Genomic DNA, 6,262 nt, shown 5'->3' with positions numbered 1-6,262 from the left:
GCTTGCCCAATGCCAACAGCTGGCCTGCCACACCACATGCATGGTGGCAAGGGCCTCTGGAAACTGGGTTGGGGGCATTTGGCTAAGAAAGTGGGTCCTTCACCATCCTTCCCTGTAAACAAGGCATCTGTGCATACAACCACACTGTCGGGTGTCCCATTCTCCCGGTGATGCTCCTGTTTTACCAAGCTTTACATCACCACTCACTTCAGCTTGTAGCTGTATGGAAAGAGCCGCCTTAACATCTCATTTTTTGGTTGTACAGTGCCACCTAGTCCTGACCAAACAGGCTGGAGAGGGATTTTTAGTGATCCTGAAATGCTGAAGTGTTCTGTTTTACAGGAAAAGCAGCAGGAACAGTTTGTCTTTAGGCCAATACTCAAATCTCACTGCTCTTTCCTCCTGTCCTTACCTACAACCCATCATCTGCTGGCTTGACTACTACTTCTTGCAGGTGGCTATTTGCAGAGGACTAAAGGTCTTTTATCTATTTAGCTGGCATGTCACTTCAGTTAGTGGCAACCATTTGACCAAAAGCAGCCATCCTACCTGCTTGGATACCCCTTCCTACCTGATGTTACAGTTACTTCTTTTTGTCCTCCTCCCAGCACTGTTACTAGTTTACTGCGGAGGACAAGCTGGTGTGCTCTGGTGGCTGGCCAGCCAGCAGCTGTGATAAGAAAGCAACTTGAAGACCATTACATCGCTCAAAAAATATAGATCATGTCTTCTTGGCATACAGAGGATAATCAGGGTGATGACCTGTGACCTTGTCATGGTGTGGAGCTGAACATATGTGCCGGGAAGTGAAGCAAGAAACCAAGAAGGAAGGTAAAGGAGGATCTTGCAACCTGTTGTCACCATCCTACACCTTCCTCCAGTAGCCCAGGAGATCCCACCACTCAGCAGAGATGCTCATGTTTCCCATGTGGTCTCTGTGCCCATCTTGGGGCCTTCCCCCCTGCTCTGCTGGAGTCCTAGGGTTGGGGAAGCTCCGCTTCCTGAGCACCTGCAGAAGTTTTCACTAGCATGATGCTGAACCTGGGGAGGTTTTGTATTCCTGTGCAGATGACTGTGAACTTTGTTAGTTTTCCCCCAGGGACTTTTGGTGACAAAAGCTCAAAATATTTATTGGAAACAGAGGCTTCTCCAGGAAATGCTGTTTTGAATGAAGGCTGTTTACTTGGAAAATGTTTTGAATGCCAGGTGCCCTCTTAACTCTGAAAAGGTTTCATTTCTGCCATTCTTTGATAAGGACTCTAGTTAGCATCAGTACCTGAAACACTATTAATGCCTGAATTAACATCTCTTAGGGTGGATGGGGTGGTTCACATCTCTCATCTGTTTTATTCAGGGTCGGTGAAAAAATCAGGCTGGCTCTAGCTGCTAGCTAATGGTGCTGGTGAGTACTAGTGCTGGTTGTAGGTCCACTGAGGTACCACTTCTCATGCTCCTTCTGGCTATCCAGCCAGATACTCCTTGCAAAAAAGCAGCTTTGGAGAAGACAGCTACACACAAGAGGCTGTGGGTGAGATGTGATGTCTCATTTATTCCTCAAGTCAATACAATCTTATATGGATTCTCACTAGGTTTTTCTAGGGGTCGTTATGGGTGAGAGTAGCAGAGAGGCTGATGTGTTTCCAGAACAGAGCAGCCATTGCACACACACAGTATTCAGGCCTGAACTGACCAGTTATCCACCAGGAAGGAGTGTACCATCACGGTACCTTGTCCTTTAGGCTGGCAGGACTGAAATAAGGTGGTTAGTTCTCTTCTACAAGATCATGGAAAGGCAGGTGACCACTGAGTATCGGTGTTTCAGCAATGATATTTCAGGAACCCTAAGGTAATTAAGTTGGAGTCATAACGATTCAATAACACCATGTGACATTTCCAATATGACAATTTAGTTTTCAACAGTTGTTAATCTAAGAGCAACTACGCGATGTCTGTTTTGCCCACAGGAAGCCATTCCATCAAATGGAGGACACGTGCTAATTCAGCATGCAGCGATCCAAGCTTTCCAGTAAGGGGGATATGGAACATTTTAAGATCCCCCTTTGGGGTATTTTCCTCAGGTGGCACACAAAGATTTTTCTTCTCTTTGCTGGAGGTGTATGACAGCAACTCCCTACATGTATGTGGATGTAGAGTGCATCACAGGTGTAGCTCGTGATCTTGTACCGCTGTAGTTGCAACAGGAGATGTCTAACAAGGTATCCCAGGGCCAGCTGAAAAATCAGTGCCCAGCTGGAATTATTCTGTAAAAAGCCCAGCCCACAGAGAGCCAGTCTGTGGTGCTTTAACACATGAACTGGTATTATACAAGATGCAATTGGTTACTTGCAGACAGGGAGCACCAGCTTCACTGAAACACCCTCAAAACACCAGTAGCTGTTTTCTCAACCAAGAGAGTTTGAGCAGAGATGTAACAGTTCTGTGACAAGCTTCAGAGCTGTGCGTGACCACAGAAGAATAATGGGGGCTAGAGAGGCAATTTATAGTCTTTTTGCTTGGCTACAGCCTACTATTTGAGCAGCATTCCAAACAGCAAAACTGAAGTCTTCCCTTCCTATCCATGCTTTCAGATGGCCAAGGTGTTGGTCATACAAGATGTATCTGTGCCATTTTAAGCTTGTCTTGAGATGATAAAGTCAGAACTAAGCCAGGAACGAAAAAAAAATAATCCTTTTCATTCTCCTTGAGAGGAGAGCTGTGGCACTGCTGGGACTGCGGCCCTGGTAGCCAGTCTCCCAACTTTGGGTTAGTCCCCAGAAGGAAGTAAAATCGTCTGAGATGCCCGAAGTCCTCATATAAACCCAGCATCACGCAGGGAGCCACACCAAGCATCCAGCTCTGATGTGCTTACGCATGTGACTTTATCTCATGAGCAGCAGATGGCACTCTTTAGATTATCTTGCTCTAAGTGATTTTTGTATTAATAGAACAAGGCACATTACACAGACGCAGACACACACACACACTTGGTTCTCAGCAAAATGTGTAAACTAGAAAAATCTGTTTATCTAAAATTTCACTTCAGGCAGTACTTAAAAAAAAAACCTAAGAAACAGAGGGTGATGACAAAGTCTAATCTAGAGTTTCCAGGATTTTGTGATTGCGCTGCGCTATTGCTAATGTTCCCATTCCTTTTTTTAACTCTGGTGTACATAGCTGTCTGCTCTCTCCACCTTTCCCTGCAACAGCACCTTTCAAGACTGCTAAATGATCTCCACAGACCAACACCCAGTGCCAGTGCAAGAACCAGCCTTTCTCTCAGCCTCTTCCCCAACATGTTCCCAATAAAATAGTGGGATGGGATGATAAATTGTCTCCTATCCTTTTTTAAAGTGGGAAAGCACAAACTCACACAAGGACTGCCTGAACCAAGCTTGCCCTTCTGCTTGGTCTCTGCTTTCACCCCCCCATCTCCTGTTTTATCTTCCTCCTCTGGCCTCTCTGGTGAGCTCCCTGCTGGTGTGCTTTGTTCTGCTCAGGTCCAGGGGAACTCCAAAATTCAGTCCTTGCTGTCAGCACTCATACAGGAGCCCTGTGTTTGTTCCAATTCACACTGCAGCTTGAAAAGTAAACCATGTGCTGCTTTTGCTTGGCTTTACTGGGTTTCATTGTGTTAGGGTTTTTTGTTTGGTTGTTTTTTTTAAATTATTACTATTTTTTAATTTTCATTTGTGAAATTCTCTTTCAAGGAGCTTTTCTGGATTCACAGCAAGCTGGAAGGACTGTCTTCTCCACCTGTGGGACTTTGTGCCTTCTGACTGCTGCGGTCCTTGCCATGCCAAGATGCTTAGCCAACGCTCTGCAACAGCTACTAGTAAACCCAAAGAGCAGATCCCGGCCCGGTTAGTTTTCTGTAGCTGAAGCTGTGGAACTGCTCTACAAACTGCTGCACAGTAATACAGCAACTGAATGCTTGTGTGACAGGGTTCAAGAAAGCCAGTGGCTTGTTCAGGCCATAATATGACACTACAGCAAGTTCTTTACGCGCATCAGCTCACGTCGGTGCTAGTGGGATGCTAGCCGCACCGTGCCTTTGCAGGGGAGGCAGAGACTGTCACCCCAGTTCACGGAATAACTAACTCTGTGTTTTGCCTCACTCCCACCTGCAGCAGGGACTTAACAGTCACAAACTCCCAGAATTGGGTGCCCTGCTGTAGAGCAGGAAATATTCAGGAAGAAAATTATTCACGGTGCTTGTTTAGAAGCAAAGAATATGCTTCAAGGCTCTGCTGGCAGTTTTAATTCTTTTTTGGCTTTTAGTTTTGTGGTGTGGATTTAGAGAGAGGTAAAACAACTGAAAACAGAAGTTGGCCAGTATGTTTTGTACACCAGGATTTCCCTCTTCCCCCCTTACCAGCTCTTGCAGGAGGTGGGAGAGGACTTTGCCCCAGATTGTAGTCAGTCATTGCACAAAAGACAACAGTTGCTGTTAGCATATTCGTTTCTGACACTTATTTTGATTCCTGGAAGCTTTTAAAATTTATTTTCAATTTGTTTTTTTTTAAAGCAGGTTTAATTAGTTATTTTTATCCCCAAATTTAGCTTCAGCTTCCAGTAAGTAAATGCAATTCCTGACCAAAGTCCAAAATGCCATTGCTGTACAGCCACAAATCCCAAGGGCATCCTCTGCAGAAAATGGAGGTGTTAATGGAAGGAGTGAGATGGAGGGAGTGAGCTGGTAATATTTTTTGAGCCTGAGTTGCTAGTGACAACATCTATCATTAGCACTGGAAATGCTACCGTTTGGAGGGTACATGGTGTCTAGTGGTGCCCAAAAGCTCCTAAACTGACTCCAGAAATCTTGGCATTGCTATTTTATCCTCCTTGTCCTTTTCCAACCTTTCTTATTGCTTGTTGTATTGCACTGCGTGCTCCTCCTGACACTGGGTAATACTTTACACTGCCATCCACAGCGACCTCTTCCAATGGGAAAAATATTCCCATTACCTTCTCCCATCCTCGCCATCCTTAAAAACACGATGACGCTTGCACCTTCAGCAGCACATGGGCTCACCTGGCCTTCCAGCCCTGCCTTGCCTCTGTGCATGAGCTGCTGGTGCCGCTCTTCCGTCCTCTGTGCTGCCTGCCCTTCTCTCCCCTGCCTTGGCCTGCCCGCCGCTGTTCATCACATGCATGACAGGCCACCATCACATCACGGGGTCTTCCCCCATTCTTTTAACTCAAATTCCTGCCCATGGCTCCTCGGTGTGCCCAGGACTGAGTGGCCCTGAAAGCTGTTCAGGTCTGTTGGAAGAAGGAAGCTGTAATGGTCCTTCACAGAATCCTCTCCAAGGGTGAGGGACAAACCCATACAAAATTACAGACAAATATAAGCATTTAATAATTTCAAAAGAGTGGACTGAAAGTGTGAAAGACACTGGGCTTGGAATGCCCCTGTGACCAAAGCCAAATGGCGTGACCTGATTTATGGTTCCCAGGTGAGACTGGCTCTTACCTGATGCAGCCCTGATGACAGAAAAATGATGGGTGCTCCTGATGTGCAATCAAATAATTTGTAATTTTTCACCCAGCCTTTTTCCCTTAGGTAATTCGGTCCCTGCTGTGACACTGTGAGTGAATTGTGATTGCATGCTTGGTCCTGAAATCAATTGTACGAGAAGCAGAAGGTGGTATGTGTCGGGGAGGGGGGAAGTCAATGCAATTTATTGCAACTTACTGCAGCGCATCAGAGTCATTCCTCTTTCTGCCAGCATGAAAGAGTCCTTGTGGACTGTACCAATGGGAGAACACTGGGGACGTGGCAGGAGAGCAGTCTAGAAATTTCTCCCATTCTCCAAGGCATACCTGCAATGTGGAGAGGCAGCCCTGGGGAGCTGGCAGCCTCACCGGGCCTGAGTTAAAGTCAGCATCGCCTGGACGAGGAAGCATGTCTGTGTGCAGGTCCTGAGTGCACCAGCTCACGCTCCTTTGGCTCATCACCATCATCACTGTGCGTCTGCCAACTGTCCTCCTGGGCAGCAGCAGGTGTCTACAAGGTTTTGACCTATTTGCTTCTGTTTGGTTGCCCACCTGCAGAGACAGCCCCACTTAAAGTTGCCACAGTGCTCCTGCCATGGTGTGAACTCTGAGTTTGTGCCTGATGGTAATGCTCAGGGCACCTCACACCCCACGGCCAGGTTCCTATGTCCAGGTTCACCTTTTTCCTAGCTCCCTGCACACAGGGGGATGACCGCAGAGCAGCTTTCACACAGCACATCGCTTGTATGAAGGTTGGTGGCTGGGA

Source organism: Falco rusticolus, chromosome 4 (assembly GCF_015220075.1).
Source record: "Falco rusticolus isolate bFalRus1 chromosome 4, bFalRus1.pri, whole genome shotgun sequence".
Taxonomy (NCBI): Eukaryota; Metazoa; Chordata; class Aves; order Falconiformes; family Falconidae; genus Falco; species Falco rusticolus.
The sequence above is the reverse complement of the archived record's forward strand: the minus strand, read 5'-3'. Positions refer to the sequence as shown.